Here is a 23,705-nt window from a genome sequence, read left to right on the forward strand (position 1 = left end):
TATGGCTGGCTTCAGTGATTCAGGTGACCTCCAAGTTAGAGTACAAACATTTGCCCCAGTACAGAAGAGTATTAACTGGCCAGGGGCAACTTGGAATCATTTAGACTTCTCAGAGAAGGAAGAAATTCCATGTTTTTCAATCAATAGCATAGAAGACATGATCAGTAAAGGCAGGCATGTTATGTTCCTTGCTAGCTGGAGTCAAGTAGATATGTGAATAAGGTGGAACTAAGTAGATGCACAGAAGACTCCTTGGAAGGAAGCAGTTTGTCTTTATTCAGGAAGAAACAGTTATATTTGTAGCATGAGGATAAGGTGACAAAACTGCAGATTTTTTTGTATTGGCCTGTGAGGAGGAAATATTTCTGTAGTAGTGCTAGCAGTAAGGCCATATTCAACTTTTATTTTCTTCTTTCAATATTGTACTGCATTTTTTCAGTACCTTTGTCTTCTATATTTACAAACCATCAATTCCTCTGTATAGGTATTGAGCTCGCTGCTGTTACTACAGGGATCTCCGAGTTTGAGTTAGAGCGTGTGGAAGGTATACTACTCAGACAGTCACAAAATCCGTTAGTGCTTTCACCTATGTTCATCAAATGAGGTTGTTACTTGTTAAGTCCTAACCCCAGCCTTGGTGTGTTATGTGGCACCCACATCACCACAAGTGCTTCCAGTGACTTCTGATTGCATATGCTTGTGACTACTCACACAGAAAGAGAGCTATCATCACTGGCTTAGGACTATCTGACGCACATACCTTGTAGTAGCAATTATAGTACCTCACAAAATTCCAGTTGCTAGTTTTTGATCAGCAGACAGTGCCCACACCTACAATATATATTGATATTGCTAATGTGACCACTTCAGAAAAAGAGCGAAATGGTAGGAATGCACCCGCACTAGACAGGAGAATTGGAGAGCATCAGAATGAGAGGGTTAAGGCAGGTAGTGGTCTTAGACTCCAGTTTATAAAACATGAGGGAAATAGCCAAAGGGATTCTTAATCCTGTTGGGTGCAGTTAGCCTGTATACCAAAAATAAAGGTTGTCATGCAGAAATTGTAGAGAGACTAGAGGGAAAATATTGTAGCAACTGATAGTCCCAAAAACCTCACATCTGCCACTTCTAGTCATAGTCTTTGGTATTCCTTTTTTCCAACCATATGGAGTGTTTAAAATGACTTATTAAAAGTTATTGGCCAGGGATTCCAAAACACGGTCATCTAATAGCAACTGCTAGGAGATACCCGATTGTGACAGACCTACTAGATGCAAGGACTCTGAACATTCTATATGTGTGTGTGTGTGTGTATACATACATACATATATATATATATATTTTTTTTTACTTAAAGGTAATTTAAACAGAAATATATTTCATCTATAGCCAGAAACCCAAAGATATTAGCTTAAACAAAACTCAATGGAGAGACATGTTCATCATTCAGCCCCCCCCCCCATTCTCAATCATAAATAATCTCCTAGTTAAGCAATGCAATTAATCATACATTCATTCAACCTGGAAGACTGGATGTGTGCTCTCAAATTTACTCTAAGGCTAACTGTCCTCTCATTTTGGGAAAGGAGATATAGCCTGAAATTGGATATTGGAGATGTGTACATGGTCAATAGATTAAAATAACCTTGAAAATCCTAGAAATAAATGTTGGGTAGATTTTTCTGACCATTAGCTATCCTTTTGAAGTTTTTATTTTATCCTTTCTGGTGCAAACCTTTTCCCTCCTTGCATGCTTGTACATAAAATAAATGATTTAACACCTTTATTTCAAGTAAAAATATATACAGTTTACTTTGACTGCTTGTTACTGTTGGTTTATATATTGTTTAAAAGGGCTATACAGTTTTTGATGACCCTTCACCTCTGGACCAGTAGTCATGGAGCCTCAATCCTCACCACTGGCACCAGTGGGGGAAGATCACAGGGAGGATAACCGGTACAAACACAGTATCTCCAGATGTAGCTCTCTGCATCAAGCACAATTAAGCACAATTTCCCTTAAGAGCACCTTGGGAACACAGTAATTCCAGAGCTGGTTCCTTTCTCTTTCTCCAGATCCCCAATAAGACTCTCCACTGACACAGCTATAGAGTTGAGTCCTTAGCCAGGGTTCCAAGCCAAGTCCTCCAACACTCTCTGTCCAACCACTGCTTCATGTCCATGCCCATGTAGCTGATACAGATTTGATTTTCTCATACACACACACACACACACACACACACACACACACACACACACACACCTGGGAAAGGCTGGCACAGGTTTACTAGCTATGCCCCCTCTTTCCCAGACTATAAGGTAGTTATCACTGCCACCAGAACCCCTTACCAGCTACTTTAATGCCCTTTACAAAGGGTGCCTAATTTTACTGAGTGAAATTAATATTAACACAAATGGTAGTATGACCAAGAGCAAGGTTATTAGGAGTGGGCACGCACAGTGTCACCAAATAAATAGGCAAGTACTGTCAAAACATAAATATCTCTACAAAGATCAGTCACAATGAAGGGTTTTAATATATTTAATAATAAAATAATAAGAAAATACTAAGTATATGTTCACAGTGACAGAGTTCAAATCACAGGAAATATTTAAAATAACACTGAAGGACAGGATCAGACAAATAAACAAAAGCAATATCTAAACTAAGCTTCACTATTTTCCTGACTGAATCTAAGTGAATTATACTATTCCCTAATAGCTTACTTAATAGAGCAAAGCAGATGATGTGGTGAATGGTCCTTCTTCTTGTCAGGCCCAAGACAGAATACCAAATCCTCTGTCTCACTAAGAGACTTCTCAAAATAATATCTAAAATATTACTTTTGAGATCGCTTGCAGAATGACATAACTTCTGGTCATCTAACTCGTAGTTCTAATGTAACCCCCCCCCCCCCAATTGGTGGAAGCTGGCAAGGCTAGAACAAATGCTCCATTCGCTCTGCTGATTCTAGTTCCATCTGTTTCTCCTTTTCTTCAGCCTCCAAACACCACAGTCTCTCATCTGATTCTAGTTCCAAATGTTTGGCCTCCATTTCAAGTCTCTCATTTGATTCTAGTTCCAAATGTTTGGCCTCCATTTCAAGTCTCTCATCTGATTCTAGTTCCAAATGTTTGGCCTCCATTTCAAGTCTCTCTAACTCCAGATGGATTTTTAAATCCCCTAAGGAAAAGTTGAATTGTACATTTTCTGAGAGCTGTACATCCCCAAGGCCAGTCAGGTTATCTTCCTGGTTGCTGGTCTGTGATGCAGCTGCGATTAAGGCTGCAGTGATCTCCCCTTTACTCAAGTTGGCATGGCTACTCCTCTGGCTTGGCACATCTCTCCCAACTGGCTCCTTGTCAGCTTGCCATAATCCTCTGCTGACATCCTTGCCTGCTCTCCCTGACTAAGCTAACAAAAGTAAATAAAACTATTGTGATATGAAACTCTGAATGTTTACCATGTGGCTGCTTGAGGGTACAAGCACATTCTTTAGTGACAACTGCTTGCAGGCTACAGAAGTTCAATATCCACAACACTGTTCATCAGTATGTGATGTGGTGACTCCACCACTGCCAACCAATATATGATGACCCTCCACCTCTGGGCCAGTAATCAAGAGCCTGAATCCTCATCAGTGGCACCAGTGGGGGTGTTCACTGGGAGGATAACAGGTATATACTCAGTATCTCCAGATGCAGTTCTCTGCATAAAGCACACTTTCCCTTAAGAACACACAGGGAACACAGTCAGTCTGGGCTAGTTCCTTTCTCTTTCTCCAGATCCCCAGTAAGACTCCACACTGGTACAGCTATAGAGTTGAGTCCTTAGCCAGGGTTTCAAGCCAAGTCCTCCATCAATCTCTCTGTCCAACTACTGCTTTGTGTCCCTGCCCAAGTAGCTGACAGACACTGAGATTTGATTTACACACACACACACACACACACACACACACACACACACACACCCCGGGAAAGGTTGGCACAGGTTTACTAGCTATGCCCCCTCTTTCCCAGACTATAAGGTAGTTATCACTGCCCCCAGAACCCCTCACAAGCTACTTTGAGGCCCTTAACAAAGGATGTCCAATTTTACTGAGTGAAATTAATATTAATACACATGGTAGTTTGACCAAGAGCAAGGATATTAGTTGTCCACAGTGTCATCAAATAAATATGCAAATACTCTCAAAGCTTAAATATCTCTACAAAGATCAGCCACAATGAAAATTTTAAATATATTTAATAATAAAAGAACAAGAAAATACTATCTATATATTCACAGTGTCATCAGAGTTCAACTCCTAGGAAATATTTAAAATAACATTGAAGTTCAGGCTCAGATAAATAAAGAAAAACAATGTCTAAACTAAGCTTCACTATATAAACCAACACAGCTGAAACGGAGCAGGAAAAGCATAAAGACCAAAATGTAAGGAAATTTATTAAAGTTTGTTAAAATAAAGCGCTTTTCATCTGGTTTAATGACACAGACTTCTTCAGACAATTACTTCCAAAAAAGGCTTGCTATATATACATGCAGTTACAAGGAGAACCCAAGCAACAGGCAAAAAACAATTAAACAATTAAGCAATGAACTACTACATACTGTTTTTTAAAAAGGCAGCCACAAATTCATAGTAGCATCAAAAAATGATGCGTTAGCATTTGTTACTAAAACTATTTTGTCAAAACCACAAAACCACACCTATTAAATTAATATAACTTTGACTTCAGAAAAGCTAAAGACAAAAATGTAATTATATAATATTAACTATAAGAAACAGTAAAAAGTTACAAATGTTTAAACATATTTAAAAGTAATAACATTATAAAAGGCTTAGATAAATAAAAAACTAAGAAACTAAAAAATTATTAAGCACACAAGCATTACCAGGATGAAAAGTCTACTAACAATAGACCTGTACAAACAAAGTTGTCATCTACATAAACTCTTGATTTTCAAAATTTCAAAATTTTATGCAATTAGAAAAAATAAACATGACAATGCTCTAGCAAAACATATTTCTCTTTTTCCCAGCCATTCCTTCAAATTCATGGTCATCGACCAGGTTCTAGCAAGTGAAAGAGGTGGTCCAACAGGTTTTAAATTAGAGGAATTAGAACTGCTTTGGCAGATTAGACTTAATGCCTTCAATGCCCCTGGTCTCAATGAAAACTGCTCAATAAGCAGCATTTTGAAAATCAAGAGTTTATGTAGATGACAACTTTGTACAGTTCTATTGTTAGTAGACTTTTCATCCTGGTAATGCTTGTGTGCTTAATAATTTTTTAGTTTCTTAGTTTTTTATTTATCTAAGCCTTTTATAATGTTATTACTTTTAAATATGTTTAAACATTTGTAACTTTTTACTGTTTCTTATAGTTAATATTATATAATTACATTTTTGTCTTTAGCTTTTCTGAAGTCAAAGTTATATTAATTTAATAGGTGTGGTTTTGTGGTTTTGACAAAATAGTTTTAGTAACAAATGCTAACGCATCATTTTTGATGCTGCTATGAATTTGTGGCTGCCTTTTTAAAAAACAGTATGTAGTACTTCATTGCTTAATTGTTTAATTGTTTTTTGCCTGTTGCTTGGGTTCTCCTTGTAACTGCATGTATATATAGCAAGCCTTTTTTAGAAGTAATTGTCTGAAGAAGTCTGTGTCATTAAACCAGATGAAAAGCGCTTTATTTTAACAAACTTTAATAAATTTCCTTACATTTTTGGTTGTTTGAAGTACCGTTTTTCCTGCTCCGTTTCAGCTGTGTTGGTTTACTAGTTTGTGTTTAATTTACTTGTCTTCTAAGCTTCACTATATTCCTGACTGAATCTAAGAGAAATATACTATTCCATAATAACTTACTTAATTGAGCAAGGCAGATGATTTTAGTGAATGTTTTTTCTTGTTGTCAAGCCCAAGACAGAATACAGAATGCTCTGTCTCACTAAAAGACTTCTCAAAATAATATCTAAAACATTACTTCTGAGATAGCTTGCAGAATGGCATCACTTCTGGTCATCTGACTTCTAGTTCCAGTGTAAACCCCCATTGCTGGAAGCTGGCTGGACTTAGCACCTACCTGTAAAAAGAAACACACAAGGGCTTTTGTTCGTATCTGTGGTAGGTGCTGAAAGTAATAAAACAATTGTATACCTCCACACTTCCGTAATAGTAGTTAGTTCACCCCAATGATAATACAGAAAGCTTCTTAGTACAGACTTGGTGTCTCTGCATTGAAATGCGTGAGATAGCATCGTTATGGCCTAGCCTATAAAGTGATTTAATTTCAGATATATTTTAAAATTTGCTGGACTGAGGTTAACCTCCTGATTTCCAGTTTCCTCTGTTAAAACATATACATTTAAACAGTTACAATACTGCATGTGCATTTCTGTTCTCTCCAGTAGGCACACTGTGGATACATTTCAAACACAAGCATGTTACAAAAACCTTTTCAACACAAACATTTGTACAAATCAGTTTGAATATAAACATGACATACAGTTCTAATACATTTGTAACACAACCATCTAAATCAGTTTGATATTCACAAATGACATATTCATATAATTATTTACAAAATTCCAGCTAGCTGTGCTAGCAGTACCTCCTTTTATCATACAGTTTACTGGTGAGACTAATGGTAGTGTCCCCCTAATATGAAGGGATACTGCTTGAGCTATTGTCACCATACAGATATTTAAAGGCTGGCTTATTTTGAGACTAAACAGTAAGCTATGTTCTTGTGTTAATTTTGACTAATTGGTGGCAGCATGTGTTAGACTGAGAAGGAAGGAGTCTGTACTGTATAGTCACCATTTATTTCTGCTTCCCCATTCTCAAAATGTAATGTATGTGGATCTGGGGGTATTACAGAAAATCATTGTGTTCACGGTTCAGTTACTGTTGGTAAAGTTGTGTTGAAAGACAGTAGGTTCAATCTGAGGTGGATGAAATCCATGGGATCCAATTACTATAACCTGGACTTATAGCTAGGCAGTGTGGGGCCTATCTGGATACTGCAGAACCTGCCTGTTACCCAATAAAACAGTGCAGATTTACCATATAAACCTCGGGTCAATTATCCTTGTATTTTAATTGGTACCAGAGGTGGGAGTCGAACACCATACTGCTGGCTCCACTGGGCATTCAGATATTGATAACAGCAGTGTGGGAGTTGGAACCAGTAGCCCTATCCATCCCAGTGCAACTTCTTAAAACAGATTATTGTGGCTGAGTGCGATACATATTTAATATTGCAAGGTTGTATGTCATTGAATGAAAACTACACTTATTTCACTTATTTTTGAATGGTTATTCTAGAATTGGTAGTACTGTATAAAAGCAAGCAAATAACTAGTTATTACATCATTACCGATAACTTAACTGACATTTTTTGGATCAAACTGGTAGTAAGATTAGTCTTGATTTTTATGAAGGCTATCATATTGGAAAATAAATTATAAAGTTTAACTTGTACTTCTTGTTAGAATTTGATTTTTAGTCATCTAAAAGTTTAATCTTTAACTGAAACAATTTCCCTTTACTTTGAGGTCGAGCACTATCATGTTTTAATTAAAACACCATTTCATTTAGCAGATAAAAATCTTTAGCAAAATGTCATATAGGCAGTAAAGGGCACTCTAATCACTTGTTCCCCAAAGACTATAGTTAGTTTACTTATCCTTTTACAGTGATAAACGTGTTTCATTTGCTTCCTTTGTGCTTTCTCAATATACTTAACATCTTTGCTGAAGAAATCCCAGAATGTAAAGTACTAGTGAAAGCAAGGTCTCTATATGTTTGTGAAAAACTGGACCTCTGGGTGTGATATGTCTGTGAAAAACCATGTTGTTGTAGCATTACTTATTGCATCATTAGTCTTCCCAGCATCTTCTGTACAGTGATTGGGTTAATTTATTATTTTAGTTAACTGCCTGCTGCAAAAAAAAAAAAAAAAAAAAGAAAGAAATGGTCACTGAATGTAATTAACCCTCAGAATCATAAATTAGCATTTCAGGTCAATATGAGTTCCCCAGGCATTACTCCATTTCAAAATGAGTTTAAAGATCAAAACATGCACTAAGAAATTCCGTAGTTGGAGCAGAGTTAATGCAGAGTTGTAACTGACTGTTCTAGTATGTCAGCTGGAAAGAAGAAAGCAACAAAGTTACAAGAACTTGAAAGTAGTACACCACTCAGTTCATCTCACTTTCAGTACTGAATCAAAATATATTTAAATAGAATACAGTGGATGCAAGTCCATTTTAATCTGCAGGCTTAGTTCTGTAACTGGAAAACAGTTGCTATAGTGTTGTGTTTTTACACTGTTTTTGCATTATTAGACATCTGTGTGAGTTAAGCTGGTGCTATAATGCTGATAAAGTCCAACCTCTCCTCATGCATCCCTTTGTATTCTGATTTGTTGCTGTTTTTGTACCCATAAAAATTAGTGATGCAAATCCGTCTGCAGTACTGACATAGTATAATTAAGTTTTCATGAAGTTTTAAAGTGGATTTGTTTTGCACGTTAGTCATTTTTCACCTGGATTAGTTTTCCTACCCTGTTAAATCAAGGAAATCTACATATAGTAATGAAAAATAAAATTTCACTATGAGGTGATGTTGAGCGGAGTCCTAGTGTTGTGTGTGAAATCATTGCCAGACATTACATCACATACATATCTCGTTCTAATACCATCTGTATATTTTTTATTTTATCTCTTGGTTTAGTTTTTATGTCAGTGTTCTTTACACATTAATTAAGCTAACAGTCAAATTAGCATAATCAGTGGTAGTATTTTTTAATATAGGTGACTTAATTTATTGAGCTAATATGTCTAAAATAGTTTATGGCTTTCATTTCTAAATATTTTAAAATAATGTCACTTTGATTGCATTGTTTCCATTAAATGACGCAGTGTTACTAGGTAGGGTTTTTGAACCAGCACATATTTTTGTGGGCTTTCCCATACTGCTACTAAAGAACAATAAAGTCTGCAGTGATCCAGTGTTTCTGTTCTCAGCTATGAATTCAAGAGTATTGTAGACACTAGGCTACAATTAAGGATGGGAACCCCAGTTAAAATACTGTCCAATACTTTCTTTTATCTAGATATAAACTGGTTGTGATGCATCATCTCAAAACACCGGTTGTGAAAAACAAAGCAGAACATCATAAAAAAAAAGACTGACTATATTCACTGAAAAAGAAATCTTATAGCAAATATATATATATATATATATATATATATATATATATATATATATATATATATATATATATATTATAATCTTGAAAGCAGTATTGCCACCACATTCCCTCCAAATGCAGTGTTTTAAAGCACAGCATTCTCAAGGTTATAATATACTTGTAGTGTGTGAAGCATTATGATTGTGCTCCAATATTCAGAAAAAGACAAATCAGTTAAGTGCTGGAGTGGGGCGAGACCTGATCTTAGCAATGGTTAAACACCCCCTGCTTAAGATTTTAAGGTCAGGTCTAGCACTAGGCAGTAAAGTCTGTCACTACTGACCAGCAAATGACAGTGGCAGAATGAAAGATTGGTTTCTGCCTGCTGTCTATACCAATAATGTGTTACTGACTTCCTGTTATAAACTTAACAGAGCTGCTAGAATAACAGAATGTGTTTGCTCACATTTTCTGAAGGATACAGAGTCTGAAACTTTAATATATGCCATTATTTTATTAATGCAAACCTTAGTAATTTGTACAAAAAACATGGACTTTGCTAGGAAGAAGCCAAACATATGAGGCAAAAATCTGGACATTCTGTGAAAATCTGGACAATTGAGAAGCATGGAAGGTGAGTGTAAACGAAAGAGACAAAATTACATTACCTTTGTGACAGTACTTGTCAAGTGCTTTATGGCTTTGAAAAATGGCAAAACAATTTTTTTTAAGTTTAGCTAATAGTCTTAACCACCTACTATTGTGTTTGCTCTCGAGGTAAATTTTTTTTTGCTCTCGAGGTGAATTTTTTGGCATCCATGTCTCAAATACATAAAAGGTCCGTTAGGATCGGCAACCCTGTCATAGTCCACTGTGTTTCCATCATGTAGACAGCACCATCCCTGCTAGCCTAATACTCCACAGGGCACACACTTATGAAACCTTTACTACTTTCTCTCATCTTTCCTGAAAATAAAAGTAATGGGCTTAAAATAATACAAATGCTAGGGCTATCTGCTCACTTATATAGCTTAGTCATGTATAAATATCTTTGGTTTCAGTTATGTGATCTTAGCACTGCTGGTAGCAGTAAACAGTGATAAACTGTGATGGGCACCAGCCGTCATCTTACTTTTACTTAAATTTTTTTTTTCACCTTTTTCATTAGCCAGAAGGGATGATTGCAAAATTAGACATATTCTGCAGAATGGAGTGTGGAACTGCAGAATGGAGTATGGAACCCTATGACAGAAAAGAAAATGCATATATTCTCAGTAAGGGAGATCTTGATACAGCTTTCCTTGTATTTGGAATACAGAGCCTTACCATTCAACATATTAACACAAGAATTCTGGACAAAGCCAAAAATGATGGGAGAAAAAAAAAGTTGAAAATCAGGGACAGATTTTAAGTATCAGTCCTATAAACTTGGAAAGCTGATTGAATAATGGTGTGCATTTTCTGAAAGATCTAGAATTTGAAACTCAAATATCTTTCATTATTTAGTGACTTAGATCCTTAATGATTTGCCAGAAAAATCACAAATTTCGTGAGGACTGGGCCAAAAATATGAGGCAACATCTGGACATTCTATGAAAATTTGAACAATTGAGAGGTAATTGAGCTAAGTACAAGACGTCATTATAACAGTGCCTACTTTAGTCTGGGTCTCAGTGGATCCCAACCAATGCTTCTTTTAATATCAAGTAAATAAGACTTCCTTTTAGAGTGGAATATAATTCCAGACTTGTCTATTGTATGTGTGTTTGGGGGTGGGGATGGATTTGAGTTTCACACCCCTGTAGTGGAGTATGTTCAGCTTCCCGGAAATACAGCTGTCAATGGTTTCACTTTATAATCCGGAAATACTGAAGTATCGAATTTCAGTATCTCAAGACTATAAGGCCGAAAACTCAAAAAACGGAAAACCCCAAAATGCGAAATTCAAAATCGTGACTTTTCACATACACACACCACCATACAAACAAGCACACATACACCTTCCTCCTGACACTAAAACAAACCAACAAAAGACACACAAATGCAACAAAAACACACGCATCTACCCTACATATAAGCAGGAAGTCAAGCCCCCCACACCCCCACTACTTATATATACTAACTCCGAGGTAGCATTAAAACCACAAACACACAAAACCCACCACTACACATTCTACACTCCCCTTGCAAAAACTCACATCACATACATACAAACGCTTCACACAGCTCTAACAATTTAGATGACTGGTGAAAGGAGAGCGTTTCTTTTGATAACATTGCTCAAATTACAGGTGAGGTGCAGGCCGACACTTAACTAAGTTTTATTTTAGTTTGCTGTGTTTTAAATACATTTTTTTCAGGTCAACGGCTGTCCAGTGCTCTCATTTTGGTTTTGAGTACTCGTTTTGGCACTTTTCCTTTTCTGCTTTTATTGCTAGGTATAAACTCATTGTGATGCATCATCTCAAAACACCGGTTGTGAAAAATAAAGCAGAACATCATAAAAAAAAGACTGACTATATTCACTGAAAAAGAAATCTTATAGCAAATATATATATATATATATATATATATATAAAATCTTGAAAGCAGTATATGCACAATGCAGGTGAAAGGGCAGAGCATTCAACCACCCAAACCCCACATTTGTAGAGTTGCCACCACATTCCCTCCAAATACAGTGTTTTAAGGCACAGTATTTTCGAGGTTATAATATACTTGTAGTGTGTGAAGCATTATGATTGTGCTCCAATATTCAGAAAAAAACAAGTCAGTTAAGTACTGGAGTGGGGCGAGACCCGATCTTAGCAGTTGTTAAACACCCCCTGCTTAATATTTTAAGGTCAGGTCTAGCACTAAGCAATGAAGTCTACCACTACTGACCAGCAAATGACAGTGGCAGAATGAAAGATTGGTTTCTGCCTGCTGTCTATACCAATAATGTGTTCCTGACTTCCTGTTATAAACTTAACAGAGCTGCTAGAATAACAGAATATATGTTTGCTCACATTTTCTGAAGGATACGGAGTCTGAAACATTAATATATCCTATCTATGTCAAACAGAGCTCCTCATTAGCACTCTTCAAGAAAAATCTTGATGATTGGATAGGTAATAGGAAATTCACCCCGGGGATCACTTCTGTGGTTCTGCTTGACAGGGGCAAAGGAAAATAATTTTCTTGGGTGGCGAAAGCCAGGGTACATTTTTGACTAGGCTTGTATAGGCCCTAGGGCCAATAGCCTAGTACCTACCTATGTACCTATATGCCATTGTTTTACTAATTTGTCCAAAAAACATGGACTTTGCTAGGAAGAAGCCAAACATATGAGGCAAAAATCTGGACATTGTGAAAATCTGGACAATTGAGAAGCATGGAAGGTGAGTATAAATGAAAGGGATAAAATTTCATTGCCTTTGTGATGGTACTTGCCAAATGCTTTATGGCTTTGAAAAATGGCAAAACAATTTTTTTTTTTTTTAAGTTTAGCTAATAGTCTTAACCACCTACTATTGTGTTTGCTCTCGAGGTAAATTTTTTTTTGCTCTCGAGGTGAATTTTTTGGCATCCATGTCTCAAATACGTAAAAGGTCCGTTAGGATCGGCAACCCTGTCATAGTCCACTGTGTTTCCATCATGTAGACAGCACCATCCCTGCTGGCCTAATACTCCACAGGGCACGCACTTATGAAACCTTTACTACTTTCTCTCATCTTTCCTGAAAATAAAAGTAATGGGCTTAAAATAATACAAATGCTAGGGCTATCTGCTCACTTATATAGCTTAGTCATGTATAAATATCTTTGGTTTCAGTTATGTGATCTTAGCACTGCTGGTAGCAGTAAACAGAGATAAACTGTGATGGGCACCAGCCGTCATCTTACTTTTACTTAAATCTTTTTTTTCACCTTTTTCATTAGCCAGAAGGGATGATTGCAAAATTAGACATATTCTGCAGAATGGAGTGTGGAACTGCAGAATGGAGTATGGAACCCTATGACAGAAAAGAAAATGCATATATTCTCAGTAAGGGAGATCTTGATACAGCTTTCCTTGGATTTGGCATACAGAGCCTTACCATTCAACATATTAACACAAGAATTCTGGACAAAGCCAAAAACAATTTGAGAAAAAAAAGTCGAAAATCAGGGACAGATTTTAAGTATCAGTCCTATAAACTTGGAAAGCTGATTGAATAATGGTGTGCATTTTCTGAAAGATCTAGAATTTGAAACTCGAATATCTTTCATTATTTAGTGACTTCGATCCTTAATGAGGCCAAAAATATGAGGCAACATCTGGACATTCTATGAAAATTTGAACAATTGAGAGGTAATTGAGCTAAGTACAAGACAACTTCATTATAACAGTACCTGCTTTAGTCTGGGTCTCAGTGGATCCCAACCAATGCTTCTTTTAATATCAAGTTAATAAGACTTCCTTTTAGAGTGGAATATAATTCCAGACTTGTCTATTGTATGTGTGTTTGGGGGTGGGGATGGATTTGAGTTTCACACCCCCTGTAGTGGAGTATGTTCAGCTTCCCAGAAATACAGCTGTCAATGGTTTCACTTTATAATCCTGAAATACTGAAGTATCGAATTTCAGTAGCTCGAGACTATAAGGCCGAAAACCCAAAAAACAGAAAACCCCAAAAGCGCGAAATTCAAATTTCAAATTCAAAACAAACCAACAAAAGACAGACAAACACAACAAAATAAACACACACATCTACCCTACATATAAGCAAGAGGGCAAGCCACCCACACCCCTGCTACTTATATATACTAACTCCGAGGTCACACTAAAACCACAAACACACAAAACCCACCACTACACATTCTGCACTCCCCTTGCAAAAACATCAAATACATGCAAATACCACCACTCTCAACACTTGCACACTCATAATCTTACCTCCCTACCCTAACCCACACCTAAAAACTCCAAACACACCCATGCACACTAAACTCCCTACCTAATACCCTTACAGAAACAGCACTTACCTGAATTTCCAGCTATATCCACATACTACACCGCACATCACGAACACAGGCAATCCCACATCACATACACACCACCACAACTGCGAATTCAACATTTCCGCATTCGGTATTCTGCAGATTTGACACTTTGGACTCGAGCAACTGAATTTCAATATTTCAATTTGAGATTCTAAAGTGTAACCCTCTCAACTTATTGCCTTAAGAATCTGGTGCAAAGGCTCAAAAAAGTCAAAGATGATTTTTAAATAAATATTCTGGTTCACTTGGTTAATAGAACAACAGGTTTTGCATCAACATGCATATTCTAAAGAATAAGAACATGACATTCTAATATCTGGAATTATTTACTTAATGTAATCCTCAGTGATGTACCAGAAAATCAAAAATTTCATACGGGACAGAACAAAAATGCAAGGTAAAACCATGGATACTCTTCAAAATCAGAAATAGATGAGAGCTATGTCCACTAGTAACTGTTTTCCCAGCAGATGACTGTGCTGTATCCACTGAGAAAAATCTGGATAACTGCTCATTTATCAATCCTTCTTACTTCATGAACTGTCATTACGTACTGTGTGTTCACAAAGTGCTCCAGCTTAGCTCAGAACTGGAAAAATGTCTTCTTATTTCAATGCGAACGGCTATGCTTATCTCTGACAAAACAGTTGTCCTTCAGCTTATAAAACATTGGCTGCTCTGTTTGCTAAGTACCCTGAAGTTATTTAGTTGTGTATCACAATTTGCTTTGCCATATTTGTGTTTTCTTTGATGGGATTCCAAAAAATTCATACAGCACATGTTCCAAGTTCTGGAGTAATTAAATGGATAATTCTCCACTCTCCAAGCACTAAATGGGTTCTCAGCTTCTAGGATAATGTAACCGTGTTCATGTGAAATGTGTGTGTGAAATGTGACATTGAAAATTCAGATGCTTATCTAATGCACTAATGCAGTTCAGTTTGACTTTGCTCTCTTTTATAGTTATATGGGGTTAGGCAAGTATCAAACCCTGTAAGTACCCCACAGTCTAGAGGGAAAATATGAGGAGAAAATTATGCTGGACAGCCCTTTGTGAATTAACCTAGATAAAAACCTGTGAAAAAGTGTGTCCCTATTGTGACAGGTGCAGAAACCAGACTGGAAAAGGTCATAGAGCTGAAACTGCTTAAAGTAATGCACTGCATGTTAACCATTTTCTCCAAAACCTTCAGCTAAAAGAAAGATTCATAGATTAGTACTAAGCTAACTGCCCTTACGAGCCATTTAAGCCTAGCCAATTATCATTTGTGAGACTCAAACCCTGCACTTTGTGTTTGTAAGGCAAACACCTCAACCATTATGCCACCGTCCCAAGATATAAGATAAGGCAGTAAATCACAAGATTCTTGGGATCCAAAACAGGTTTTCTGAGTATGAACATAACTAGAACCTCTTCAAAACAAGATTAAAAAATATCTTGCTCCGAAGAAGACAGTGTGGTCTTATGCAGGGTAGGACCAATGTTCTCTAGACAAGACATAAAGCCTGCTGAGAAGGGTTAAAACTAAAGGTTTTCTGTCACATACTTAAAAGTAAAGAAGTAAATCTGCTGTAATAAGCCAAATTAAACTCTGATCAGAAACTGACAGCACCATTACTGAGATCATAGCGCACTCCAACACAAGACCTAACAATGGCAAGCTTACCTGCAATGAATCAAAATTTAAGTCCATATTCTTGTGCTGAATGCACCCCCTGGGGGCCAGGACATGTCAGGCTACTCATATGTCTAACCCCCTTTGAAGATCATTACTGGTCAATTAGCAAATGAAGAGGCGTATTGCCTTCTTATCAGAGATTCCTGATTGGTTCACAACATAAGCCCATCCAGCCCTCAGATTATTCTCCAGAAAGTAGGAAAAGTTCCATTGTCACCCCAACCATCATTTGATCCTAAAAATGAGCAAAGCCCATCATCAAACCAAACCTCATCATGAGTTAACAGATACTGCAACTGAAGACATGGCTGAAGCTCTTCTTAGGTGGTATTCTAATTGTAGCAAGCTGCTTCTTACATTGTTTTTCTTTTAGAACTCAATTCAGATAAAGATTGCTTTGTTTGCTTATATTTGATTTAGTCATCATCTTTGAGAGAGGACTTTTTTTTTGCTTCTCAATTTACAGCTGAGGGGTACCAGACTGGGGAACTGATTAGCTCTGGCCTGTTTCATGAGGGCTCCAGACATGACGTCATCACTGCCAGTAACTGATCAGGCCTGCTGACTATGGCCTTGTTATGAGACTGTCGCACTATACATGACTACTCCATCCTACCTGAGTGCCACATAGTACGAGTGCTACCTTGGTAAAGCCAAGGTTCCACTTAGAGGAACAGTAGATGTAAACCTGTGATTGTGCTTGCCTACATGCATGGCTGCTTTCTACTACATCTTTGCTTTATCATAACACAGTAAGTGGTTTGGTTTGCCCAAACAGACCGTATGCTAGTGCTAATGTGTGCACAAGTATCATAGTGCATCTGTTCTCACAGTTTTATTTAATTATTTAACTAGGCTTGCATGCATGCTTTGTAACCAGGTAACTGAAATAGTCACATGACACTTTTCAGCCATGACCAAGATCAAAGGGCTAAGGATAATTGCAAAGAATAGATTGCACTCAAAAATATTATAAAAGATGCAGCAAAAGACATTATATAGTACTGCATTATTACAGTGAAATATAAGCTGCAAAAGAAAATGTACAGAACATTAAGTATACCTGTGCTCTGGTGAAGAACAGATGTGATTTTAGGACAGCTGTTTACAGGTAGGCAATGTGCCCAGGCATTAGGTAAGTTAATTAATAAAGCAATGTGCAATATAAACTATAACAATAGAAACAAGAGTCGAACAGTGAAGAGTATTCTGTAAAAACTTAATACAATCCCCCTCCCCCAATTCTGTTATAAAATTAGAAGCAAAAGACAAGAGTACACTGGAAAGATACACCGTTTGCAACATGCAAAGAATAGGTGTTCTGTTTGAATAGATAGTCAGCATGTATAGCCTTGGAATGTACTGTTTAGTCTATAAGGTTTACCGTTTGAACTGTGGTATACATTATTATACTCCTGTTCTCTGTTGTAGACATTGGCTGTACGATATGGAGTCCCCAGCACCTGCAGGATACAAGCTCTGTATTAGAGCACTTGGTTGTCCAGCTTCTGCAGCAATTCAGAGATCTGCCCTTGTTCACTATTGTGCAGCATGGCTTTGTTTCTGAATTAAAAACAAACCAAAAGGTTCCGAACCAGCAGGTGTAAAACTCCAAAGGTTTATTAGGAAATGTAAAAGTAAAACGCTTTTCGTCTCCCTTGGTAGGAAGACTTCTTCAGACAAAGGAAAAAATCATCAAACACAATTTAAAACCCAAAAAAGGGGGGGGGTGTTACAAAATTACAAACAGCTGCCTTAATTGAACCCACTGACATACCTTCACATTTAAAGTTGTATTACATTAAAAGCATAAATAAATGTCCACTTAGTGTAGACAGGGTGTCAAACATAAAAAAGCTTTCAAAAAAGAAACATGAACTTGATAAAAGTAACCAAGAATGTCTTAGTGAAGACTCATGAACCTAATCAAGTGTAAATACTGTTTGTTTCCCTTAAAATACATTTTAGCAAACAACTTTTCATAGGGTAAAACAAAACTCATACAGAATCTTGTGATTAAAAATAAAATAAAATGAAGTAATGCTTGCAACTAAGTATATACAAATATAATATCCATTCAAATATAATATCCAATAACCAGAACCACAAGGGCGGGAGACTTAAACCTTGACACGGTTATAAATAGAACGTGCTGGAGGGACAGATTCATCACCCAGAGACTCCCTATGCTGTGGAACAAAATCCCGGTACATGTGAGGCAGAGCACCTCGCTGGCCTTGTTCAAGAGGAATCTTGACCAATGGATGGGAGATCGCAGATATACCCCAGGGATTACTTCAGTGTCACTGCTTGACAGAGGCACAGAAAAATGATAGGCATAGTTTTTATTCAAACTAAAGGGGTGGCGAAAGCCACATAACTATGGGCTAGGCTTATAAATGCCCTTGGGCAGATAGCCTAGTATGAACCTATGAACCTATGAACCTATTCCTTAACAGAAAAGGTAGTAAGGAGTGCACATCTCTAATGCATAATGAAGAATCAATAATACATGAATTAATAAACAGTGCAACTCAACAAGGAGTCTGCAAAAAGCAGAATTTCAAAGGCGTTTCTAATAAAAGAAATGCTATTTCTAATGTTAAATAACCGAATATGTTTATTTCTGTGTTAAAAATCTAACACAGAAATTGCTTGTCATTTCAACGCCAACAGAATGCAACAACAGTATATGAAAAAGAATTTTTTTTTTTTTTTTTAAATGTTCCTTGAGCAATGGGTAAAGCACCAAGCTGCGATGAGAACACTTTCTAAGCTTTAGTATGCACAGTTGTAGCAGCCAAAACAAGTCAAAATGCAACTGTTTCAGAAAAAATATGGCAAGGCATTGCGTGGAAGACACTTCTAAATCAAAACAAACAAACCGCTGGATTCACAAGACGGTACTTCATTCAAGAACCATGCAGGTACTAAGCATGCGAAAAAGGCACATAGCCAAACAAATGAAAAATCAGTTTACAATCGTGCCCATGAATACAACACATTGCTCTGCAAATGAGTTTGTACTGTGTGCAAGAAAGGTAATAAATAAATTAGCAGAAGACAAAAGAAAGAAACACACACCTAAGTAAATCCACAGCTGTTGGTGTTCAATGACATTGACAATAGGTAAACTTAGTACTTCAAAATACCATGGGTCTAAACATTAAGATCTCATTGTTACTTACGCAAAAAGGTGTATGTGTCTAGAAGTAAGCAAAAATCAAGTCAGACCACAATGCAGAACCTGACAAAAATAAAACATACAAATCCTGAGCGAAACTATGCAAAATGAAAATAAAAATAAAAATAAAATTAAATAAAATAAAGTAGGGTCAAAGTACAGCGAAGCGCTGCAGAGGTCAGAAAACCAATGTTTCTCAAGTTAAACATTTGTGAATTAAGGTTTAAAAACCAGACTTGAGGTTTAAGTAATGATGAAAGAAGTCTTATCTTAGCAGGTTTCTTAACTTTAAAACACAAGTCAAAGAGGTAACTTTGTTCAACCCTGGTGACGTGTAAGAGTTCATTTTAAGTTGCCAAATTAGTTCCTTTTTTTCTAATAACAATCGTTGGGGTCCTCCTCTTTCATCTGTAAGTACTTGGTCTATAACTTTAAAAAGGAAAGCGTGAGAAAGGTTGTTATTACAATGTCTTGCAAGGGCATTAGTGTAATGGTCAAACCATTTTTTCCCAAGAGAAGTACAATAAAAAAAGTTTCATTACTTCTTTTTCATTAGAAGCTAAATATATTAGCAATGTACTTAGAAAGAATTGGCAGTTGTTATCTTTTGAAAAAGAACTCATGGAGAAAATAGGGGGCAAACCTGTTATCATTTTTAGAAAGGGCAGAAACCTCAAAAACATTATGGAAAAACCTTCAATAAAGCATACTAGAACTGAAGGCACATACAAATGTGAGACATGTAACTATTGTAAATTTATATCTACAGGGTCCACATGTATAGTGAAGCAACGTCTTTTTAAAGCAAAGGGTCGTTACAATTGTAACTCAAAATCAGTGGTGTATTTAGCTGTGTGCCAGTCATGCCCTGCCTTTTATATAGGGAAGACTGAGAGAAAACTTAGAGAGAATTTATGAACATACGTACCACATTAGGAAGAAGAGCAACACTAATGCCCTTGCAAGACATTGTAATAACAACCCTTCTCACGCTTTCCTTTTTAAAGTTATAGACCAGGTACTTACAGGTGAAAGACGAGGACCCCAACAATTGTTATTAGAAAAAAAGGAACTCATTTGGAAACTTAAAATGAACTCTTACACGTCACCAGGGTTGAACGAAGTTACCTGTTTGACTTGTGTTTTAAAGTTAAGAAACCTGCTAAGATAAGACTTCTTTCATCATTATTTAAACCTTAATTCACAAATGTTTAACTTGAGAAACATTGGTTTTCTGACCGCTGCAGCACTTCGCTGTACTTTGACCCTACTTTATTTTATTTAATTTTATTTTTATTTGTATTTTCATTTTGCATAGTTTCGTTCAGGATTTGTATGTTTTATTTTTGTCAGGTTCTGCATTGTGGTCTGACTTGATTTTTGCTTACTTCTAGACACATACACCTTTTTGTGTAAGTAACAATGAGATCTTAATGTTTAGACCCATGGTATTTTGAAGTACTAAGTTTACCTATTGTCAATGTCATTGAACACCAACAGCTGTGGATTTACTTAGGTGTGTGTTTCTTTCTTTCTTTTGTCTTCTGCTAATTTATTTATTACCTTTCTTGCACACAGTACAAACTCATTTGCAGAGCAATGTGTTGTATTCATGGGCACGATTGTAAACTGATTTTTCATTTGTTTGGCTATGTGCCTTTTTCGCATGCTTAGTACCTGCATGGTTCTTGAATGAAGTACCGTCTTGTGAATCCAGCGGTTTGTTTGTTTTGATTTAGAAGTGTCTTCCACGCAATGCCTTGCCATATTTTTTCTGAAACAGTTGCATTTTGACTTGTTTTGGCTGCTACAACTGTGCATACTAAAGCTTAGAAAGTGTTCTCATCGCAGCTTGATGCTTTACCCATTGCTCAAGGAACATTTAAAAAAAAAAAAAATCTTTTTCATATACTGTTGTTGCATTCTGTTGGCGTTGAAATGACAAGCAATTTCTGTGTTAGATTTTTAACACAGAAATAAACATATTCGGTTATTTAACATTAGAAATAGCATTTCTTTTATTAGAAACGCCTTTGAAATTCTGCTTTTTGCAGACTCCTTGTTGAGTTGCACTGTTTATTTATTCATGTATTATTGATTCTTCATTATGCATTAGAGATGTGTACTCCTTACTACCTTTTCTGTTAAGGAATGGATATTATATTTGTATATACTTAGTTGCAAGCATTACTTCATTTTATTTTATTTTTAATCACAAGATTCTGTATGAGTTTTGTTTTACCCTATGAAAAGTTGTTTGCTAAAATGTATTTTAAGGGAAACCAACAGTATTTACACTTGATTAGGTTCATGAATCTTCACTAAGACGTTCTTGGTTACTTTTATCAAGTTCATGTTTCTTTTTTGAAAACTTTTTTATGTTTGACACCCTGTCTACACTAAGTGGACATTTATTTATGCTTTTAATGTAATACAACTTTAAATGTGAAGGTATGTCAGTGGGTTCAGTTAAGGCAGCTGTTTGTAATTTTGTAACACACACCCCTTTTTTGGGTTTTAAATTGTGTTTGATTATTTTTTCCTTTGTCTGAAGAAGTCTTCCTACTAAGGGAGACGGAAAGTGCTTTACTTTTACATTTCCTAATAAACCTTTGGAGTTTTACACCTGCTGGTTCAGAACCTTTTGGTTTGTTTTTTGACAGTTTGTTTTTCTTCAGTTTTGGAGTTTGTTTCTGAATTAGGTACACTGACATTGTGTTTGTGAATCTGTGGCACAGTGGTGTAATGTGTACTAGCTTAGTAAACCGTTCCAGTAGTCCATTCAAATATGTATATAATGGTTCTTCTTAAGTACAACAAGATATTTAAGCAGGATCATAGAAGGTTACTAGGCTATTGACCTGAGGGTCATACCAACCCTAGCCTATTATTACCCTTTGGAAAATACACCCATTGTATACTACACCTATTTTATCAAGCAAAATAGTCTACACAAAGAACAATAATATTAATAGTTGCCCATTTCCAAGAGGGATGACGGTGCTATCCCCGGCAAGAATTTACAGTTACTAAACATTTTATAGCCTCATTAGAGACAGCAGACTAATTTATAGCTCTTGGCTCTTGTGTTATTTTATTATTTATTTTATTTATTTATTTTACATTTGTTTACAGGGAAAGTCTGACTGGACACAGGTCCTTCTGCAGTGGAGGCCCGGGGAGAAAAGCTCCAGCAATAACTTTTACAATATATGTAACTGTTAACAATGTTTGTTCTTCTTTCAGCTTTTCCTGGTTAGGGGTCGCCACAGTGGAACTCCGGTCCGCTAATGATTGGTAGTAGATTTTTACAGTGCCAGCCCCGACACCCTACCTTCAATGAAGGCATGCCCATTTACGCATGTCTTTTGAACGCCACTTGACCGCAGGGAGGACGTGCAGACTCCACACAGAAGGCGCTCCAGCCAAGAATCGAATGGGAGAACCTCTTGCTGTAAGGTGACAACGTTACTGCTGCACCAACAGGTGTAACTGTTAACAATAATACAAGGAAATTATAGTAGCATTCAAAATAAGCAAAAGTACAATGTTGGGTAATACAGTTCTTTAGAGGTTACAGTAACATTATTTTATTTATTTACATTTGTTTACTGGGGAATTCCAACTGGACACAGGTCGTTTTTCAGTGGAAGCCCGGGGAGAAAAGCTCCACAGAATGAACATGGTAGATGGTAAACAATAACAATCAAGGTAGTTATACAGTAGAGGTGATAATAACATGGAGAAATACAGGAGCAAATTTGGTACAACTGAGTAGTAAGCATTGAGAAAAAGAAGAAGTAAAACACAGAGCTACAAATTTTCCACACATTAACAAGGTAACAGTAATAGACTAAATCCTAAAAGGATTAACAAGCAGTGAGTAATCTTCAGTTCAGTTTTATAGTGACAGAGAGGATACTTTATCTAAATCTGAGAAAGGAGAGAAGGGTTTAAGGGGGGTTAATTAGGGTTTGGACAAGGACAAAGCCAGTGAGAGATTGTGAGATTTAAGTGCAGTCTTGAAAAGACTGCAGGAAGGAAGGGTAGTTACAGCAATGAGAAGGTTGTTCCAGAGCTTGGGGTATAGCACAGGAAAATAGTGCTCCACCTGCTGAGTTTTTGGCTTTGGTGACCTGGAGTAGATTTTTGTTGCAGGAGCGTGGCGGTCTGTAAAAGTGGTAGTGGAGAGGGTTGTTTACTAGTTTATGAGCAAAGGTGAGTTGAATTTGGCGTAGGAGTTGTGGGAGTTCAAACCAGTCAAGGTCTCTAAGGGAGATGCAGTGGTGGCTGCGGTAGGAGGCACCAGTGGCAAATTTTGCAATTTTATTGTAGCAGGCTTCTTGTTTGTTTAAGTCTGACTGTCTATGATTTGTAAGTATGGGTGATGTGTAGAGTAGGGTGGAGGTTAGTTGGGAATTGGCGATAGAGATTCTTGCTGGTTTGGTGAGGTATTGGCGGCTTCTATATAAGGCACCCAGTTTTTTGTGAACTTTATTTATTGTTAGTGATATGTGGGTGTCAAATTTGAGATTATTGTCTATCTGTATGCCAAGTAGTTTTGTGTGGACTGTTGGTAAAATGGAGGTATTATCCTTGGCTTGAATAGTGAA

General features: G+C 36.7%; 1 protein-coding gene across 3 annotated transcripts in view; it reads left to right on the forward strand.

Moving 5' to 3' along the window:
• The window catches only part of LOC122804506 (synaptotagmin-like protein 2), a 3,492,381-nt gene that overhangs the window by 2,238,376 nt on the left and 1,230,300 nt on the right, over window positions 1–23,705 (forward strand). The gene's annotated exons all lie outside the window — the stretch shown is intronic.

This window comes from Protopterus annectens, chromosome 1.part1 (assembly GCF_019279795.1).
Source record: "Protopterus annectens isolate FY-2018-M chromosome 1.part1, PAN1.0, whole genome shotgun sequence".
Taxonomy (NCBI): Eukaryota; Metazoa; Chordata; order Ceratodontiformes; family Protopteridae; genus Protopterus; species Protopterus annectens.